General features: G+C 43.9%; 1 long non-coding RNA gene across 1 annotated transcript in view; it reads left to right on the top strand.

Moving 5' to 3' along the window:
* Window positions 1–20,968, top strand: part of LOC105486457 (uncharacterized) — a 113,103-nt gene that overhangs the window by 16,703 nt on the left and 75,432 nt on the right. Inside the window, exons 2-3 of the long non-coding RNA XR_011611466.1 lie at window positions 5,448–5,628; window positions 10,711–10,835. This is a non-coding gene — a long non-coding RNA (uncharacterized lncRNA). The remainder of the gene's footprint in view (window positions 1–5,447; window positions 5,629–10,710; window positions 10,836–20,968) is intronic.

Genomic DNA, 20,968 nt, shown 5'->3' with positions numbered 1-20,968 from the left:
GGAACATGGCATACCTCTGAAATAATTTTAAAATCAATGTGTCTTCTTCTTTAATATCTAAACATTTTAATCATGCTTATAAAGAGCTGCAAATGACATAATTTCTGGCTTACTGTAAACTATTGACATTTTATAATAAAAATGCTCCATCTCTTCTTTTAATGCATACAAAGGAATATAACAGTTATTTTATATGCACCATCATCCTTTAAAAAATACAATACATAAGCTATTTTTAACAGTTACAAATTTGTTTTTCCTTGTTCTCCTGTACTTTGAATTTCTACTTCTCTTCCCCTTCAGAATTTTAAATTAATATATTTTTACACTTAAAAATCTTTTTGTTAATCACCCTATCATACTTTGAGGATTCCTGCATCAAAAATATGCATATAATTTGAAATGTAAATTTTTAAATTCCCTTATCTATTAAGGCTATTAAGTGTTAACATTGTTTTCTGTGTTAAATTGCTATTACAATTATTTTTAACATGCAACTTACCAGAGCAAAATACACATATTGCTAATTTTTATACCTATTAACTAAATATAAAATGTAAATGTCATTGGAAGTGATGTCTTAGCTGGATTAGGTGCTTTATAGTGTTATGAGTCGATGAGGCCTTGGGACACATGTAGTTTCTTGTTGCATGTTGCGGAGGCAAAGCCACATGGAAAGATTTGTGGTGAGTTATGGGCATGTCTTTCTTTTATAGGGTGGGGAAAGGATGGCTGTGAAAGGGGAGGTGGGAGATGACAGCCACCATGTCACCGTGCCAGCCTATACTGTGGCGTGTTCTTGGGTACAAATTGAGGAAAGGGTATTCAGAAATCCATGAGTGAGGAGCCAATTCCATCAACATTCTCTATGCTTGGAGATTCCTGGAAAAGTCTTCTGGTATTTCCAGAAGCATCACACCTGAGTTTGAAAACCACTGGAGTCAAGGAAAGTACATGGATATGGTCTTAGTACATAAATGTCCCACTGAAAAGAGAGCTGCTGTTGGGATGCCGCACGACCTGTGTTCATTGCGTGCTTTTCCCAATGCATTGTGAAGCAGTTTTCCCTTTATTGTAATTTTATATCATGGGATTGCTTAGTTGCTGGGGCTAGTTTAAGTGCCACTGTCTATGTTGAACACTAAAGAGACAAAGATGAGTAAAGTCTGGCCTCTGCCCTCAAGATACTCATAGTCAAGAAGGGAGATGAGATAAGTCCATTGTCACTATAAGAAGTGATCAGGGCTTTACAGGCAGCATAGAAGGAAGAGAGAACACTTGCAAGTGGGGAAAAGAAAGAAAGTTTCCATGGGGAAGAGCTCATTTTAACTGGCTCTTGAAAAAAAAATAGGTAGGGGTTGAACATTCTGAGAGTAGAGAAAGAACATTTATAGCAAGAGGCAAAAAGGCCACAAAAGTCTGGGTTGTTCCTTAATTGGTCCCTGCCATCTGTCAATCACTGACTTGATGGAAGTCCCACGGTGACAGTCAGGATGGCATCAAATGATATGTGATAAAATGCCTGAGACAAATATAGGTGCTTTAATTGCAATACATATTAAAGCCATTAACCTAGTTATGGTGGTGGTATACTGTGTCTTGCTCTAAAGAGGAATGGTTTGCAATGTAAAATAATAACAGCTTCCTTCTGGCTGCTTACTTCTTGATTTTAATTCAACAACTCTGGGAGGCAGATTTTATTATTGTGTCCATAGAAAAGTGGAGACTGAGGCCCTTGGAGGGTTAGGTCTCCTACTCCAAGGTTATAGCTGGTGAATGGCAGAGCTAGAATGTACAAACAGGTGTGTCCACCTTAAAATCCTGTGCTTCTGCCAGTCGCCTGCAGCTTGCCTCCTTCTCTTCTCTGGCACCGTCATGAAATACCAGTGTAGCTATAAATTCCACACACATTTCACCTGGCCAGCTCCCCTGCACACAATTCTGTTCAGGTCGCTGATTGAGGTGTACTGGCTCTGCCGCTGTTATTCACAGTGGTTATGACGGGTTGAGGCAGCTGCTTGGAGAACAGACAGCCGAACAAGAGGCCACCGTCTCAGGAACAGGCAGATGTGGGATGTCTTCGTTGTGCAGCCACCAAATAATCGTTGAGTGCATCCCCCACAATTGATTCTCTCATTCACTTATTGAACAAATGTTTATTGAGACCCCGTTAATTTGCAAGACTCTCTGCTAGGTACTGAGAAATGGAGAGAATAGGACCAGTAATATGCTGAACAGTTACTGGGTAGGGGAGAACTCCGACAAGCAGACTCTTGGCACTACTGTGTGGAGGAAAACCAGGGCTGGGCAGTCAACCCCGAGTCCCCTTTCCTTGCATTTCTATCATTCTCCCCATCCTTCCTTCAACCTGGTCTCATTTCATCCCTACAGCTCTGTGGTAGGCATCGTGATTTCTGTTTACAGACACAAGAACTCAGGCTCAGGTTACGGAACTTGCCCAAGCGTGCAGATTAGAGGTGGAAGCCCAGATGGAACCCGGGTTCCAGGCACCCAGGGCTGGGGCCTGTCAGCCTATCATGCTGCCATCAGCTGTATTTGCACAAACCCTTCCCATCCACGCTGGCCTGTAGCCCAGCTCTAGGGCTCCAGAGGGGAGTATGCTCCCTAAGATGCTGCTGAGACCATCACTGTCTGCTGTGGCATCACAACCCCTGATTGCAATCCCAGTTCTTTTATCGGAGCTGAGTCATCTCTATCCCATTTCGCGTGTGTGTCATATTCAAATATTCGCAGCAGAATTGCTGTGCTTGATGGTGGGATGCTGCCTGAGACCTTGCTGGGTGTGGTTTCATATACAGTATAGGCACTCCATTCCCTTCTAAATTAGGAAAATGTTTAACTTTGAAGCCCCAAGGGTTTTGGTTAAAGGACTGTGAACCCATAGCAGAGATTGGATCTGGCAACTAAAAAAACGGAAAGGAAGAAGGAAAGAAAAAGAAAAAAAGAGAAAGAAAGAAAAAGAAAAGAAAGAAAAAAATTTCTAAAAGGGTATATACCATGTAGTGGGGCATGGGAGGGGAACTTCTTTTGGTTTTGGGTGTGCTGGGATGGCTTCAGGATGACGTTGCTGAGCTGAAATGGGAGGGAAGTCAGAGACCTCAAGTGGTCGAAGAAAGCTAGATTTCTAACTCACAGATGACACAACTGAGGTTCAGAGAGGAAAGAGAACTTGTCCGAGGCCACGTATCCTGTTCAAATTACAGTTGGGCTAAAATCCAGGTCTTTAGGGCTCTCAGGTCCCCAAGTCCCCAGCTGCACGGCCAAGGGCAGCCAGCAGATACCTGCGGCTATAGCGTGTCCTGGCTTGACACGTGCACCTGAACAAAGCTGTGTTCCGGCTTTTGTCTGCCTCGGTCGCTCCCCAGGCTCTTGCCTGGCTTCCTGGTCCTGTCACCAGCTTGTTTACAAGGCCCCGTGGAAGCTCCCCTGGCTCAGCGGCTGAGGGCAGGGTGCGTGGCCGGTCTCGTGGTCCCCATGCTGGGACACAGTGGGCACTTGTCTCCGTCGTCTGACAGCAGCCCCCGAAGGAGCACGTGGATCTCTCAGGCCCTCTTTCTGGCTGCTCCCCTGCCCCTCTGGGCTGGGAATTCAGCACCATTTCCAAAAGAAAATGGCCTTGAGGTTCCTGTTTTAGATTCACTAGCCTGTCGCTGACATCCTGGGAGGAGTGTTGTTTAACAGCCCCTCAGGAGCCTCCACTGCCCAGCAAACCCCTCCTCTCCCTGTCAAGAGCTCGGAAGGGCCACATCAGGAGGCCTCGGGCCCCACAGGTGACGAGTCACTGAGCTGTGACCAAGCAGCAGGGACCTCCAGGCTGCTAGGAGGTGGGCACAAGCCCAGAAGGCAAGGCCCCGGAGAGGCAATGACAAATGAGAGGAGGCAGCCCAGCAGGTGGTGGCATGTGGGAGGCCTGGCAGGAGCCAGCAGTGGTGGCCTTGCAGGTGGCCAAAGCCTGGCGCAGGGAGTCTGGGAACCAGGTGCCACCGGAGCTCTTGGCAGGCGGGTGACTGGCTTCAGGGAGCCGGGGGTGCAGGTGGCAGGGTCGCAGCTGCTGGCCTTGAGTCCTGGACCAAACTGGTGTATGAGGCATCACCCCAGGTTTGGAAAAAGCTTTTCAGCAGCAACGAACAGTTCACAATTCCTTAAATATCGCCTCCTCTCTCCACCTGTCTGCAAAGCCTCTTCACCTGGCTGACTCCTGGTCTTGCTTGGAGATTCAGAGTAGGTGGTACTTCCTTTAAGATGGCTTCTCGCCCTGGCCTCTGCTCTGGGCTGGGCTGGGAGCCTCTCCTGGGTGCACCAGTGCTCCCTTCTCTCTGCCACGCCCTGACCACAATGCCTCACTCCCAGTGATTGGCCTAGACAGCGAGCTTGTTGAGGGAGGGACAGTGTCTTGTTTGACTGAGCCCACATGTGCAGGACAGTACCTGGTCAGTGCAGGACTTGCAGATATGTGTTGAATGAAGAGACAGATGCAGGGCCAGGAATCAGGACTGAAGGAGTTGCTTGCAGGGAGCGTAGTCTCAGCAAGAAGGAAGAGCCCAGTCCCAGGTCAGGACAGTGGCTACAGCCTGGAGACCCAGTGGTGGTCTCTGGTTATTGAGCCCAGTCCCCGCCAGTCTGGCCTTGGATGGAGCAAGAGTACGCACTTGACTTGGGATTGAGGCACAGGTGGTTCTCAGTGCAAGGAGAAGAGGGACCCAGTGTCTTCCCAGGCAGAGCCTGATGCCACCCCATTTCCTGGGACTGGAAACAAGGCCACCATTGAGCACTTCTGTCCTTGGAGAGGAGGCCTGGGGGCTGGGCTGATGGAGAAGGGGGCATGGCATTCTTTGAAATGGATAGAAAGAAAAGATGCGGCTGTTTCCCACCTGGGCCTGGGTGTGTCCCCTGCACAAGGAACTTCGCAAGCAGAGAGAGAGCATCTGGCACGGATGGACTGGAAGTGGAACTGCATGCAGGGCCTGCTTTGCTTTTTTGCCTCCCCAGCCTTGCTGTCCCCACTGCAGGGTCATTTTATTCCATGTGCCCGCTCATTCCTGTCCCTGCCTCTAGGGCCGCTCTTGCCATCAGTAGTGCTTGGTACTTTATAGCTCCAGGAGGGCAGCAGGGACAATGTCTGTTTTTCTCCCTGCTGTTTCCCCACTGCTGGGCAGGAGTACTCAGCACATAGAAGATTCCACTAGCCACTTGCTGAATGCAAGCTTCAGGAATCATGACTCAGTTATTGGCTCCATACTGTGAGCCAGGCACCATCCAAAGCAACCGATGACGTTTTCGCATTTAGACTTTACAAAATGCTTTGAGGTCAGAATCCCCATTTTACAGGTGAGGAACCCAAGGCAGAGAAGTTAGGCACTTGCCAGATGTCACACAGCAAGTAATTAGCAGAGATGGGTCGGTAACCTAGATCTGCTTTCTTGCAGAGCACGTGTTCTCTCCTATGGTGCACAGGCCTCTTCACCTACATAGGCCCAGTCTTCATCTGCATGGGTCCAGCCTTTACCTGCACAGGTCCAGCCTTCACCTTCATGGGCCTAGACTTCATCTACCACTTGGTTTGACTCAGTCAATGGGCCTCTTCGTCAGCACCACTTCTTTGCAGAGGTAAGGCTGAGGCACAGAACATGAGCCATCTGTGCTTCCTTCTGTGTTGTTCACTATATTCAAGCAATAAAGCAATTCATTCTCCTTTACCTTCATCATGTGTTGCAAATCTCTTCTCAGTCCTATTGCCAGCAGGTTAGGCAAGACCCTCATCACTTAATCTAGGCTTTACTGCATGACTCAGGCTCCCTGCTTCAGTCCATCTTGCTCGAAAGACTCATCCTTAGGAAACATCTCTGCTGCTCAGAAACCTAGAGTGTCTACTCCCCATCTGCCTGGCCTAGCAGTTGTAAGTCCCACCAGCAGGCCTGTGGTGTCTTGCTGCTCCCCTGACGATGCTGACTGGACCAGTTGTAGGTCTTCCTGGAGCCCTTTTGCTGTGATTCTGTGGCTCTGCCCCTCTTCTCCATGCTGCCTCTCTGAAACTGACCCTTGAAGGCATAGCATGCACCTGGGGAACATTTACTAAGGCCAGGCCCCCATCTTAGTCATTAGTTAAATTCATGTCCGTTTACCAGGTTCCAGACTCTAGTTAGTATGCAGTTGGCTAGAATAATTCTTTTCCCCCTCTGCCTGCAACTGACTCAAATTTCTTCTTCTGCACAACGAATTAAAAGTGAACTAAAATTAAAACCACTCTCAGTATTAAAGTGGCAAAAAATAAATAAATAAAATAAAAACAGAGTGACTTCCCCACTTCCTCACAGTAACAGCCACTTCTTGTTATTCCAGAAAGGGAGTTTTCTGTCCTTCTTAAAATTATTCTCATTATAATTGCTTCAGGAACCTGAAGAGTAGTGTTCAAAGTTTGTGTTTGTTGGGTGTAAGTGATAATCCTCCCAAATTCTATAATTATGTGTGTACAATGATTAAAAACATTTCTTGGAGGTTGATATATAATGAGAGTTTTTACATTCTTAAAAAAGGTTTAAGATTATATGAATTGGAATAAGACATTCCAGTTAGAATAGATTTGTAGCTCATTCAAATTAAGCCTTAAGAATTAAAATAAAAATTAGCTATGAAAGCATACTGAATCCAGCTTCCACCCCAGGATGTAGAGAGATGGAAGGAGTATTGCTACCACTTTTGCAATGAAAAAGAACTGGGCTTATTTCAAATGCATGACTGCTTTTGAAACCATTGGAGAGCTGAGGTCATGAAGGTAATGATTTGTGAGGAGTCTAAGGAGAGACAGTTCCTATGGGAGAGAAAATGTGAACATACATTCACCTGAGATAGAAACACGAGTAGGAATAGTTCACCTGGAAGAGCTCACTAACTGGTGAAAGCTGAACGTGGACTGATGGGACACAGGGAAGACTGGGGGCTGCTGAAATTAGGGGGTACACACTTTCCTACAGGCTTTGTCTACAAGCCTTATGAACCCCATATTTTTTGTGAGGGCACTTAAATAAAAGATATGAGTACAGAGCTGGAAAAGGGAAGAGCAGCGATGTGGGAGTGACCAGAAACTGCCCCATCATTCTCTCTCATCTCCACTGCAGAAGGATAACCCTAATAGGCAGGGCTATGGCATTAGTCTGCTGTCCCTGGCAGTGCTGAATACTCCCTGCCGCTGCTGGAGGAAGGGAGGTTGGTGGGGGGATGGGGGTTGGCCACTACTCCTGGGGAATGGGAAGGATCAAGTGCTGATTCCGCTATTACAGACAGAAAGGAGGCAGAAGTTAAAAGACCATACTCCAAGGACCCAGGGACAAGGTCCAGGCTTGAGGTGAAGCCTTTATCAGAAACACAGAGATGGTACTTATCCACCTTTATCTCCACAACCAACCTAAGATTTCACTAACAAATAATAGGAGAATACTATTGAGTGAAGGACAGGAGAGTATGAAAATGTGGAAAGGAACCCTCTCTGAGGCATAGAATAAAAGGGAAGACCAAAGCTCAGAATCAAACAGACATTACTTTAGTATACCCTGGACACAAGCTGTCTATATAGGATTTTGAAGGACTGTTATACACTGAGGATAACTACAGTGACAATAAATCTCAAACCCAGCTCAACACCTGATTAGATTAATGTGAGCCCCCACACTAGGGATCTAGCAAAAGAAAAGCTGTGCCCATTTCTAGACATAAAAACTATTATCTCAGTCTCTACTGTCCTATACATCATGTCTTCCTTTAACAAAAAATCATGAAGATATATGAAAAGGCAATAAAAAGCAACATACTCCCAAGAAACAGAGCAATCATCAAAACTCAACACTGATACGACAAAGATGTAGAAACTGTCGGTCATGGAATTTAAAGTAACTATGATTAATATGTTAAAGACCCAGATGGTTTCACTGGTGAATGCCAAATATTTAAGGAAAAACTAAGATCAATTCTATGTAAATTCTTCTAGAATAGAAAATGAAACACTTCAAAACCCATTTTACAAGGTTAGCATCACCCTCATACCAACACCAAAGACGTTACAAGAAAATAGAGTTACACATCAACATTCTTCATAAATACAGATGCAATGACTCTCAAGAAAATATTAGTAAATCAAATTCATTAATATATAAAAGGATAATACATCATGATCAAGTGGGGGCTAATCTCAAGAATGCAAGGTTGGTTTAACATTTGACATTTGATCAATGTAATTCACTTAACAGACTAAAGAAGAAAAATGAAGAGAGATATAAAAAGCATTTGGCAAAATTTAACACCAATTCATCATATAAACTTTAGTGCTCAGGAATATAAAGAAACTTCCTTTACCTAATAAAAAGTGTCAGGTGGTTGCAAGATCAAATGCAGATGGTAACGAAAGGATCTAACTGTATTATGTATTTATGACACAACATCAATGAAGAGGGTGAGAAATAAAGTAGCTGACCTAAGAAACTTTGGAAACAGTGTTTGCCCTGTTATTATAAGGTTAAAGACAAAACAACAACTGCTCATTTGTGCTGTAATTGGTAAATTTGAATCTCAACAATTTTAGCAAGTAAATACCTCAAAGTTAGCAAGTATGTAATAAACAGTAGATTGTGAGGGAAATCTTCTTTCTCACTGTCAGAGAAAGAAGATGCCAAGAAGCAAAATGGAAGGAGGTTACAATAAACACTGTGTTGCTAGGTTCGATTTGGATATATCGATTGGATGTATGTTTATTTTGATGTGTGCATATATGTGTATGTGCAGTTAGACAGATACAAAAATACATACAAGTATAGTATGTGTTTACTATTAAAGAAAAATTGGTCTGAAGCTTGTTAAAATGGTCATGGAGACTTTATTTAAGACTATTGGAATAGGAAAAAGAGATTGGGTTCAACTGAGAATACAGCAAAGACAGCTAGGAATTTACAGTCAATAAGCAAAGTGAAGGGGTCAGTGGATGGAAAACCACTATAGGAGACATCAAGGATAGGGGATTCTTGTTAAACTGACCCAGCAGAATTCTTACCAAAGGAAGGCCAAGGACTTATACATCAGAGGGGAGGGATGAGGAACTTGATCAGATATCATGGATAATCAAATATTAAGGGTATGAGTGGAGAGATGACCTAGCAGGATTCTTTCCTAAGACTGGGCTGGGCAGGCCAAAGACAGTACAGGGGCTTCTTCTAGAAGAGGGCTCAGAGAAGCCTGATTAAAGTTTGGTCAAAGAGAAAGTCTGTGTCAGTATACATAGACTACTATACATACATGTATCTCCCAGTTCTGTATGCTGACACAGTCTAGAGGCAGTGACACCCCAGCAGCAATGAGCACAACTAGCACCCAGATCTTGATTTCTAAATACCACTCTACAATAAAAGGAACCAGGGCTCCTTGGAGAAATGGCTGATTCTAGGTCTGGGACAAGCAAAAAATAAGAAACTAATACAATGATATAAAAATGATTGAATAAATACATAAAGGAGAAGGTGCAGATCTTTCTTCTAGTTAATAAATGTAAAAGAAATATTAGCAATTTAAAAATTGTGATTAGGACAACACAATTACAATAGTTGCAGTCAAGATCAATTGACAAATTCTAAAATGAGTGGGTAAAACTTTAAGGAGAAACAGGACATTTGCATAGGTCCCAAATATCTCCTCTCAAATTTACTGAGTATTGTGGTAGTTCTTTTAACATATGTCCACAAATTCTTTGATATTCCTTCCCCCAGGAAACAGAGCTTAATACTTTTCCCCTTGAATGTGGGCTGGACTTAGTGATGTGATTTTAACAAATAGAGTATGGCAAAGGAAAATCAGACACTACCTTGATCAAATGACTAAGGTTAACAACACAAGTAATAAGTCATGTTGATATAATGTGCCCCAGATATGATGTGATAGGGACAGATTACATCATTGTATTCCAAATCTATAACCTCAGTCAAATAATGAGACAGCATTCCAAAGGCTCAAATTGAGAGATATTGGATAAAATTCCCCATCACTACTTTTCAAAGATCTCAAGGTTATGAAACACAAGAGAAAACAGTGAGGCTGTCATGGATGGGGGGAAGCTAAGGAGACAAAATGATTCAATGTAATATGTTATTCTAGATTGGATCCTGGAACAAGAAAAAGGAGATCAGCAGAAAGACTAGAGAAATTCTAAAAAAATCTGTAGTTAATAGTATTGTATTAATATGAATTTTTTAGTTTTAATAAATGTACTAAGGTTTCATAACATTAGAGGAAGCTGGATGAACTATATATGAACAACTCTGGACTCTCATTGTGAATCATGGGCAGATCTAAAACTATTTCCGAATAAAAACTTCAAAAACAGATATTGGAGTCCTATAGGGGATAAAGAGGGGAGATTATGAACAAAGGATACAGGCAACAGGCCAGGGATGTTTCTGGAGCAGAGTGCACACTTCAGAGTCAGAAGACAAGGGTTCAAGCCCCTTACCTCCACCCTTTACTGTTTTCTTTTCCTGAGCCCGTGACCCCAATGCCTCTGAGCTTCAGTTTGCTCAGAGAATAATAAAATTCACATGCAGAGGGCTATCAGTAAGATTAGACTCAACTGCTGGATTAGATTCAAAGGTTAGATTCAAATGTAAGAGGCCAAGATGATATAGCATGTATAACTGTCTTGTGATTATCTCCCAGGTTGAAGCTGTGTATCTTTTCAACGGCCTTTCGTGCCCTCTCTTAAGGGAGCCTGCTGACTGCAGCGTGCCTCACTCAGGGCTGCAGCTGTTGCCCTTCCCAGAGTGAACACTGACACACAGTAGGTTAGTACCAAAAATTGTTTAATTGATTAATATGCTTTAATACCCATAATAATTATGTTATTTTATTATTTTTACCTTATATGGAAAATGATTGAACAAGGAGAACCCCCATTTTATAGGTAAGGCCAAATAGGTCTTAAAAGACGTTTACAAAGTCCCTTAGTAAGGTGGATGCAGAGCTGAGCCCAGAATTCTCCGGAATTGTCAGTGTTTTCTCCCAGTATACCAGACATACAAGGACCTCTGGGTTTTAGATCTCAGTAACTGAGATTACTGTCCTGACCTCAGGTTCCCTGCAGTGAGATGGGGGCTTAGGAGGCACAGCTCTAGTACAGTTTAGGGCAATCACATCAAGGAGATTTGGGTAGCCCTGGAGGCCCTGGTGACACACTCAGCTGAGTGAACACTTTTATGGGATGGTAAAGAGTAAAGCGCTACTGCTGGGTGAGTGTCCACCCTATGCTGGAGCTTTGTACTTGTGAGGTTGCGGTAACAGGCCAGTGGAAGCACTACACCAGTCAAGGAGCCTGTTTTTGTTCCCTTCTTCCTCCCTCACCCAAAATCTTCCTTGGGGATTGTCAGCTCAAGTTGCTGTCTTGAATCCTAAGGACTTCCTGCTCTTTCTCTTCAACAAAACCTACATGAAAGTAAAACACTTATTCATAGGAAAGGAAACAATGAACAAAACGAAAAAGCAACCTACGCAATGGGAGAAAGTATTTGCAAACCACGTATCTGATAAGGGGTTAATATCCAACATATATTAGAAACTCCATGCAACTTAATAGTGGAAAAAAGCCCTAATAATTTGATTTAATATAGGCAAAGATCCTGAATAGACATTTCTCAAAAGAAGACAAACAAACCGCCAATAGGTATATGAAAGGTGCTCACCATCACTAATCAGGGAAACGCAAATCAAAACCGCAATGCTACATACTTTCAAATAGCTAGAAGAAGGATATTGAATGTTCTCAACAGTAAGAAATAATAAGTGAGATGAAAGATATGCGATTACCCTGAACTGATCACTATACATCAGTATGTACTCCATAAATATGTACAATAATTATATGTCAATTAAAAAATTTAAGGCAAGTTTAAAAAAATCAGTTCCTAAAATAAAAGGCCATGGTGAGTTACAACTTCATACCTGTTGGTATGGCTGCTATCAAAAAGAAAAGCAGTAAGTGTTGGCAAGGAGGGAGAGAAAAAGGAACTCTTGTACACTGTTAGTGGGAATGCAAACTAGTATAGCCATATGGAAATCAATATGGAGGTTCCTCAAAAAATTTAGCATAGAACTGCTTTGTGATATAGCTCCCATTTCCAGGGATATACCTGAAGGAAATGAAATCAGTACCTCATAGAGATATCTGCACTTCTATGTTCATTGCAGCGTTACTCACAAATAGCCAAGGTATGGAAACAACCTAAGTGTGTGTTGACAGATGAATGTTTTAAAAAACGTGGTGTATATATACAATAGGATTGGATGTGTATACATATATACACACACACACACATACATATACACACACACATATAGATACACACACACATACACATCACACTTTTAAATTAAAAGAAAACAAAACAAAGTTGGGAAAGACATTTTTGAGTGGCAAAGTGGGAAGCACTTCTGCATGCTCTCGAATAACAGAATGAAACACTACAAGGCCACTCCAGCTGCACCACGGGCAGCCATGTGACTGGTGGTTTGGAAAATTACTGCCCACACATATGCAAAGAATGGCTTCTATCTCTGTGTTTCCTCAGCATATTGCTCATATCTCAGCGTCAGCTCCTCTCCCACTGTTCTGGAATACTTATTCTCTCCACTGTCACCCTGTTGGACTGTGAGCTCAGGATCATGTCACATTATATTTTTAGATCCCAGCACACAGCCTCACATGGCACTGGTGGTCAACAAGGGCTCCCTGGATTGATGTGTCTAATTTGCAGGCTTCAGAAATGTTGGGAAATATATGACAGAGATTTTTATATTTATTTTGGGAAGAAATCATATTTAGAAATTGATCAGTCTTTGCTAATTGGTCAGCATGGGCCCTTGCCTTTGAAATCTGATTTCAAAACACCATTCCTTAGGGAGTTTCTATTAGCATGTGACATTTCGTTGTTGTGTGCTAGCCTTACCCCAATTACGTTTTGGTACTAGCAAATGCATTTATGTTTTACTTCAAACAGGAGGCTAAATGTTCAAAGCACTGTCTTTTTATGGGAAACATCCTGATGCCTTTTAGTGAAAAATAATGGCCAGATTGGTCAGAGACAGGAAACCTAGGGTAACTCCTCACCTCTTTATAGTTATTTACAGTTTAGAAAATGAGGCCACAACTATCATCTCTTTTAACCCTCACAACCACTCTGTGAGGTGAGCAGAGCACAGATTATAACCCCCATTGTGCAGAGGAGAAAACGGAGTCTTATCTAAGTGACTTGCAGAGATCTGAGTCAGGTCAAAGACTTTGGAATTTCGACTCATAGAGTCTCCCCATGTTCCATGGCCACTCTAGGAAAGAACCCTGACATTCTAGTTGTTTTATGAAATCTTAATTCTATACTCTGCTGAGCCCCTTGTCAGTATGCTTTGCTGCAGATTGTGTTTATTTTTCTATCTTATGAAAAACCTCATTAGTAGGTTTTGCTGTTCATTCTTCTGTATGTGTGATGTCAATAGGCTTGAGTATAGCTGAAATAATTGGACTGGGGGGTTTCTGAGCTGAGAGTTCATTGTCAAGTCAGCTGTCGCCCTCGATTCTTTATCAGTGTGAGAGAACTCAGCCATGCAAAGACCTTGCCCCCCCCCCACTTACCTGCAAATCATGCAGCATCAGCATATTAGCAGGCAGTCTTACAGAATGCAAATTCTGTCATTTAGAGTCTAAGTAATTGGAAGCACAACTGGAGAATTGTCTAAATTGTACCTTTAAGCAAAAAAAAAAAGTTTGTAAGTTTTCTCTCTGTTCAGCCTAACCCTTTATTAGTAAAAGTCTGTGTGAAAATTTGTTTTCTCTTCTATGAACTTCATTCATTGATTCATTCATTTATCCATCCAGTCAATCAGCATTCATTGTTCATCTGCTCTGTACCAGGTACGGGCCCATGTGCTTGGGAATAGAAAGGTTACTAAGAGGATATCTGCCCAAATGCATCAAGTTTGCAGGTAACAGACAGAGCAGAGCTTTCTATAATCCCCGGGAGCCCTGGCAGCCTAGTGTGGGGATGAGTCAGAAGGCATCCTCCAAGGTGAGATGCTGAGCTGAGTGCTGAGGGCAGGCTCACCAGTAGAGGCCCACTAGTTCCTGGCAGAGCTAGACTTAGAACCCAGGTTTTCTAATTGCTGGGAAAATTTTAATCCCTTAAGCCTTCAAGGCCTCCTTAGCAAAGAAATCCTGGTGTGAATAAGCGGGAGAGGGCAGGATTAGGCTTTCTGGCACAGCAAGTGAAGGCAAAGGCTCAGGCTTGCCATAGCACTTGGAGGCATGTGATACTGTTTAAAATTGCTGAGGCTTAGTGAATCGCAGCAAGGGGTGAAGAGTCAGGCGGACGCCAGAGCCAGCACAGTCCTGTGTCCTGGCCAAGATGGTTGGACCTAAGGTTGCAGGTCATGGATGGATATGGAAGGGCTTTTAGCAGAAATGCGACCTGCTCAAACCTGACTTTTAGAAATTTCATTTGGTCAGTAGTGCAGAGACAGAGGCAGAGGGAGGGAGAAGATGCTTCCTATAAAAGACAAGATGGGCCAGGACAGAGACAGGGATAATGGAGGTGGCACAGCTCACCTTCAGATCCTTGGAAAGTGGAGGCAGCAGGACTAGGAGCTGAGCTAAATGTGCAGAGTCCAAGATGCACAGGGAGGCAGTGTCCCGGTTTTTGCTGCCCGCAGGCTGTGTGACCTTGTGCAACCTCCAATTCCTCATCTGTCAGATGAGTCTAGTCACTCCTACTCTGCCTCCTCACAGATTACAGAGATGACCCAGTGACTAAGCAAGGAAGGGTGCTGTGTAAATTGTAAAGTGCTGTTAAGTAGGATTTGCTATTATTATGTAAATCAGGGGTTGGAGAACTATGGCTCATGAACCAAATGTGGCCTGCTGCCTATTTTTGTAAAGCAAGTTTTACTGGATGGCAGCCACAGCCAGTTGTTAATGTTACTGTGTATGGCTGCCTTCTTACTACAAGGCAGAGTCAAGTCATTGCATCAGGAACCATGCAAAGTCATTGCATCAGACCAAAGTCTGAAATCTTTACCAGCTGGCCTTTTACTGCAAAAGACTGCTGCTTTCTGGTTTAAGTCATGGGCTATGGTTTTGCCAGATTTAGTTATTAATTGGTGTATGAAGATTCCTGAATCTCTCCATTTATGGATTTGAGTCCTGTTAGGCAGTCAGCCAGGACTCTTTTGGGTGTCTATCTTCCCTTGGACCTGGCAGGGAATGATTTCTCCTCTAAGAAAGGGGGCTGAGTGTCTTCACAGCCCTGCCATCCTCCTCTCTCATTGAGAACACATAGGGAATATGCTAGTTTCAGTCTGGGTCATCCCTCAGAAGAGATGCAAAGAAGACCTTGCCAATGGGCTTCCTGTGAATTCCTACCTAAGACCTTGGTGCGCCCTTTCTTCTCTATCCTTTCCTGGTAGTTATTTTAGCCTGACTGTTGTTCATTTCACTAATTTTCCAATTTCCTGGAGCGATTTTGTTTTTGCTTCCTTCTCCCAGCAATTTTTATTCTTCTGTTTCAATTAACAGCCTGTGTAACAATAAATAGAAACCAGACTAAATTATGCTCATTATTGCCCAATGCTCAGCTCCAAGCCAGCACTTGAGGTTGTCACTTTTGGGGTTCAAACTACCCTTGACATCCCTTTGCATTTCTGGCTCTGAGGTTGGCAATTACGCATTTATAGACAGAGAAGAACGGAGGGAAAAGGCCACTGGCCACCCAGGTTTGCCTCCTTCCTTGCCATTGCCTTTCTTACAAAAGAAACCAATTTGGGCTTTGTTTTTACATGAGGCCTCCAGCAATCCTCAGCTCCAGAAATATCAGGAGAATTTAGAAGCTGCATGTGCTATTAAATATTGTCTATGTTGAAAGCAAATAGAGGAACATGTGAAGCGCAAACACGTATCACCTGCATTTCTCACTTCACTTTGACTCGCTAAGATGAAGTCTGCTCCAAAGCCTAGTTGGGAACGTGTGCTCTCAAGCCTGAAAATGGCCCCACCCTCCCAGGCCTTATTTCCATGGAGTAGAGAAAAGGGAAAAAAAGAAAAGAAAAAAATAGAACACCAGAGCCGCCAGAGCCCTTGGAAGCAAGGTGGCCAATGTTTCTCACAGTGCAGATGGTGTAGAGGCCCAGATGCTATGGAAACCAGCACTGGATAGCTGCCGGGTGGGGCGGTGGAAAAGTTCTTCACTTGTTCAGGATCTGTTCGCTTTTTCAACTGGTGTGCAAAGAGTGCTTACTGCTGTCCTGATATAATTCCCAGCACTGGATAGCCTGCCCCACATCTGAGCCACAGGACCATTTGTCTGTCCCTGGCTGATTTTTCCTGCCTGCCCACCCCAGGCATTTGGCCTGGTTTGTTTCCCTTTCATTTGCCACTCTCTCCCTTGGGGACTCCTCCACATGCTACAGAATGGGATCCTGCCACTTCATCCTTCTGGCACTCCCACCCTGCAGCTGTTTCTGTTGTAGTGGTTTTTCTGGAAGAAGACACAAATGTAGAGAACAGATGTGGGAGAACAAAATGCTCCGGAATCTCAGAATTTGCAGTCGTTGGCCCTGGTCTGTGGCTACTGACTCCCTTGGGAGAGAGACCTCAGATGTTCTCATGGATACTGGCTCACTTCTTCTATTCCTGAGGTGGTCCTTAAGCCTCCCCTACAGGACTCATCTCTCCCTGCCTCCAGAAATGTAGACCAAAAGTCCCGATGGTGAGATGTGCTTTCTCCTCAGGGGACGCAAGGTGGCTTCGTCTGGCTTGAACGAAAAGTGATGTGACTATTGGAATAGGGAGTAACCTTGTGCAAAGGGGAGCTCCTACTGAAGGATTGTGGTTAGGGGCTGGTGAGATCAAAGTTGAGCTTGGTGAATTTAATCTGCCAGTGATGTGTAGGTTAGGTTTGAGGGTATGAAGCTGGAGGGGAAAGTTTAATTAGGCAGTAGTTCCATGCAAACAAACTGATGAAAGAGGAAAAAGGTAAACTGAATTTACTGCACAGGAAGGCAGAGACAACCTCAACCATCGGGGATTAGGCAATATGCGATGGGGCCTTTGGATGAACTGTCACGGAACGACTTAGGGACAAGTGTGAGCACTGGAATTTATGGGTAGCAAAGTGTGAAGGAGAGCAGCCCCTAGGAAGGCCACCTCCTGGACCAAGGGCAAGGGTGGGGCTTAGAAAGACAAAAACCCCAGAGTCTGACACAGAGGCATGAGCAGTGGTGGGTTTCAACAAAACCCTTAGCTTGCCCGTTTGTAACTGGCAGGTTGCCATGAGCTTGGTGCAGGCCAACTGCTGAGCCTCGCATCTGTTTGCTGGGTCTAGAAAGTATAAGTTCACCCTTGGTTGTTATTTGCTGTTTTTGACCAATTTTCTGAGGAGCTTTTCCTTTGATTTTTTTCTTCTGGAGCCCTGAATGTTTGCTGTCTTAGGGAACACAAGGTGGTCGTGCCTGGGCAGGTCCATACGCATGTGCTTAAGACTCAGCCAAAACTTCTTTGATCAGAACAAATAAACCAACAATTTTGTGGTAATCAGAGATCCCTACCTGTTTGTGAATTCAGGCTCTATGAGACCCTGGGAAAGTCACTGTAACCTCTTGGAGCCTCAATTTTCCCACCTGTAATAAGCCTTACCTTGTTGGGCTGTGGCGAGGTTAAATGAGTATGTGTCTGACACACAGTAGGAACACAATGACTATGACTGTGCAATGGAGAAAAACAGTCCAGGCTCTTGAGGCCTCCTTTGGTGCCTAGGATCCTTCTCTTTGCAGGTACTTCAAGCTCCAGGGGACCTTCTGAAGGCCTTGAGCAGGGTTCGGCTGCAGGGACAGCCTTCCCGATTCCATCCTCACAGAGTGCTCCTCTCTCTCTGCTGAGCTGTCATTCTCCCTGGAGACAGGGAAGATGGATCACCGTCTTGAAGATGCATCACTCGCATCACCACCCGCCTGACCTATTACAAGACTTAAGCTGTCACTTAATTTGTTCCCCATTTAGTGCAGAGACATCCCCACCCCCTCACCTTTAGCAGAGCCTGGAGGAGGTGCTAGGAAGGAAGACAACAGTCAGGAGATGATCAGCCTCCCAGGCTGTCCTGTCTGAGTTCTTCTGGCCCTCAGGGGCTGCAGGAAGGAATTGGATTCGATCAGTGACTGGGGTGTCCGAGCTGAGACGGAGCCAGGCCATAGCCTCAGGGAGAGAATCGCTGGGTTTGGAGGCTGTGAGCAGAGCTCAGCTCTTTGTACTTCAGAGGATTTGTTTTAAAGTCGTGGCTTTATGGAAACCCCTCACCTTCTGTTACCTCCCCCCGAAATGCTTATCTAAAAGCTCCTGGCTTGTGCACAGAATATTGAGCTGTGGTGCACACTCCTCTCTTGGCTCCTGGGATAGGATTTGACATAATCAGCCTTTGAATTTCCAGGAGCCCTTAATCTTCTTTGACCCACACAGAGTCACAGATGAGCCTGTGAAAAATCATATGTAACAATTTCCTTAAATTCTTCCCTGACTTTTTTCTTTGAGGATTTTGAATCATAGGGTGTTTCTGAGCTGAAGGCGCCTTAGAAGTTGTTAGCACAGGAAGCTGGGGGCTGGCTTCCAGACATCCCAATTTTCCACTTGTTCATTCAGTGTGCAGCCGCAGCAGCACCAATAGCTTTGTACTTGGCTTTCACTTATGACATCTTGTTTAATCCTCAGTGCAGCCTCAGGCAATGGGCATCATTGTTTCCATTTTACAGATTAGGAAACTAAGTTTCAATGGCAGATAAGCCACTTGCCCAAAGACAGGGGGCTAGTCAGAGTCAGAGTGTGTATTCAAATTTATGTCCATTACGTCTATGTTCACAGGCGGAGAGTCACCATTACAAATATTATTCATAGGGTTTTGATGGAACTAGGACCATGTCAGGAGCCAGAGCAGAGATGAATTTACAACTAGGCCAACAAAGATGATGCCTCAGGGTCTAAATTCCCGTGATTACATCTTTTGGTAAAATTTACAGAAGATATTGTATCTGTAATTGGTTAAAGTAATTGTCTCTTTCTGTTCTGACTTCTTTCCCATCCCACTTCCCCTCCGGCAGGGGGGCATGGAGTGGCTGCGGGCCAAATTCGCTTTGGGAACATGTTCCCATGAATTCAGTGGGAGATATTCACATGGTCACAGTCACTTTTGGAAATAGTTAGGTTACTGCCGTTTGTCCTAGGGGAGGAAGGGCTTCCAGAAATCCTCTTACTGTTCACTGTGCAGACCCACCTGGCATCACACACAGAAGTGTAAGGTCAGAGGTTGTAAAACAATATGACATGTCTGAGGGCACCAGGCAGCAGATGTCTGTGGCTGGTGCAGGAGAAACGAAGTGTGAAAAGTACACAGCCAGAGCTAGTCTGCGGGAGCTCCTCATCATGAGACGTGCAGACTGAAGTGAGATGTTTAGTTCTTATCTAATAATCAAATGGAAGTTCTTTCTTGTTAAGAATATAGTCAGTTGGCCAGGCATGGAGGCTCATGCCTGTAATTCCAGCATTTTGGGAGGCTGAGGTGGGTGGATCACAAGGTCAGGAGTTCAAGACCAGCCTGGCCAACATGGTGAAACCCCATGGTGGAACTAAAAATACAAAAAATTAGCTGGGCATTGTGGTGCATGCCGTAGTCCCAGCTACTCAGGAGGCTGAGGCAGGAGAATTGCTTGAACCCAGCAGGCGGGAGTTGCAGTGAGCCAAGATTGTACCACTGCACTCTAGCTTGGGCAACAGAACAAGACTCTGTCTCAAAAAAAAAAAAAAAAAAAAAAAAAGAAAAAAAAAGAGAAAAGAATATAGTCAGTAACATATATATACACACATATACACATATATATAATTATAAAACCACATTTTTTTGGTTGTTTGATGGGAGTCACGTGAAATGGAATTTCTGAAAATACTTGTATTTTGTGAAGTGTATCCAATTTGAGGCTGGGATCAGGCCACAGTCAGACGGAGGGGGCTATTGGTACCACAGAACCACAATTAGCAAGTATGTCTGTGTGCAAAGTCATGCTTTATGCATCCCAAATACTGTGACTGAAACCTGAGTTTTAATCCATCATGCTAGAAGAAAGACTGAATTAATGTTTTACTGTTTCTATGTAAATAAGTGTAGCAAATCATTGAAATCATATGAAAAGAGGATCACAGAGTGTGCAGACACAAACTGTAGAAAGGAAGATTGTAAAGGTGTTATCAGGCAGATAATTAGAAATAAAAAGTCTTGTTTTCTAGATTTCATGGTACTGTATTGGTCTGCTTTTGACATTTTGTTATTTACAAACATTTTATTTCTAATTCCAAATAATTATTCATTTAACTTAATTTTAATTTTGTTATTTTGTATTCTTTTTCTAATCATGGGTCCCTGGAATTGTAAAAGTTTCAGGTTTCGATAAAATACACCCACCGCTGAGCAGAGAGCAATTCTGTAAACTGTGGCGTGCTCTGAGCATGTCGCAGTGGTAGTGCCCCTGCCTTGCAGGTGGGGACAGGGCGAGGATGTGTTGGGGAGGTTCCTGGAAACTCCCATGGAAGTGAGAAGTCGGGGTGTCTCCTAGTGGCCTGCCCCACTTTGGCCTTGCATTCCCAGGCCAACCTTTTAGAATGCAGGGTCCTGAGTGAAAGATCACAGCAGGGCCCCAGAAACTTTAGGCGTCCTAAAGGAAGGAGCAGGATCACTATGCTTGCCACAGAGAAGACAAAGTACAAAGTTCTGCTGTGGGTCATCAGATTAGCCTTTACCGTGTGAATCTAAGCTCTAAAAAACACTGTTTCTGTCCCACGCCTCCACCCATTGCCTGCCCATATCCAAAGTCCCAGTCAAGTCCTGCCTTTTCTAGAACCTTT

The sequence above is a fragment of the Macaca nemestrina genome, chromosome 13 (assembly GCF_043159975.1).
Source record: "Macaca nemestrina isolate mMacNem1 chromosome 13, mMacNem.hap1, whole genome shotgun sequence".
Classification (NCBI taxonomy): domain Eukaryota; kingdom Metazoa; phylum Chordata; class Mammalia; order Primates; family Cercopithecidae; genus Macaca; species Macaca nemestrina.
This window is presented reverse-complemented; position numbering and strand designations above follow the sequence as displayed.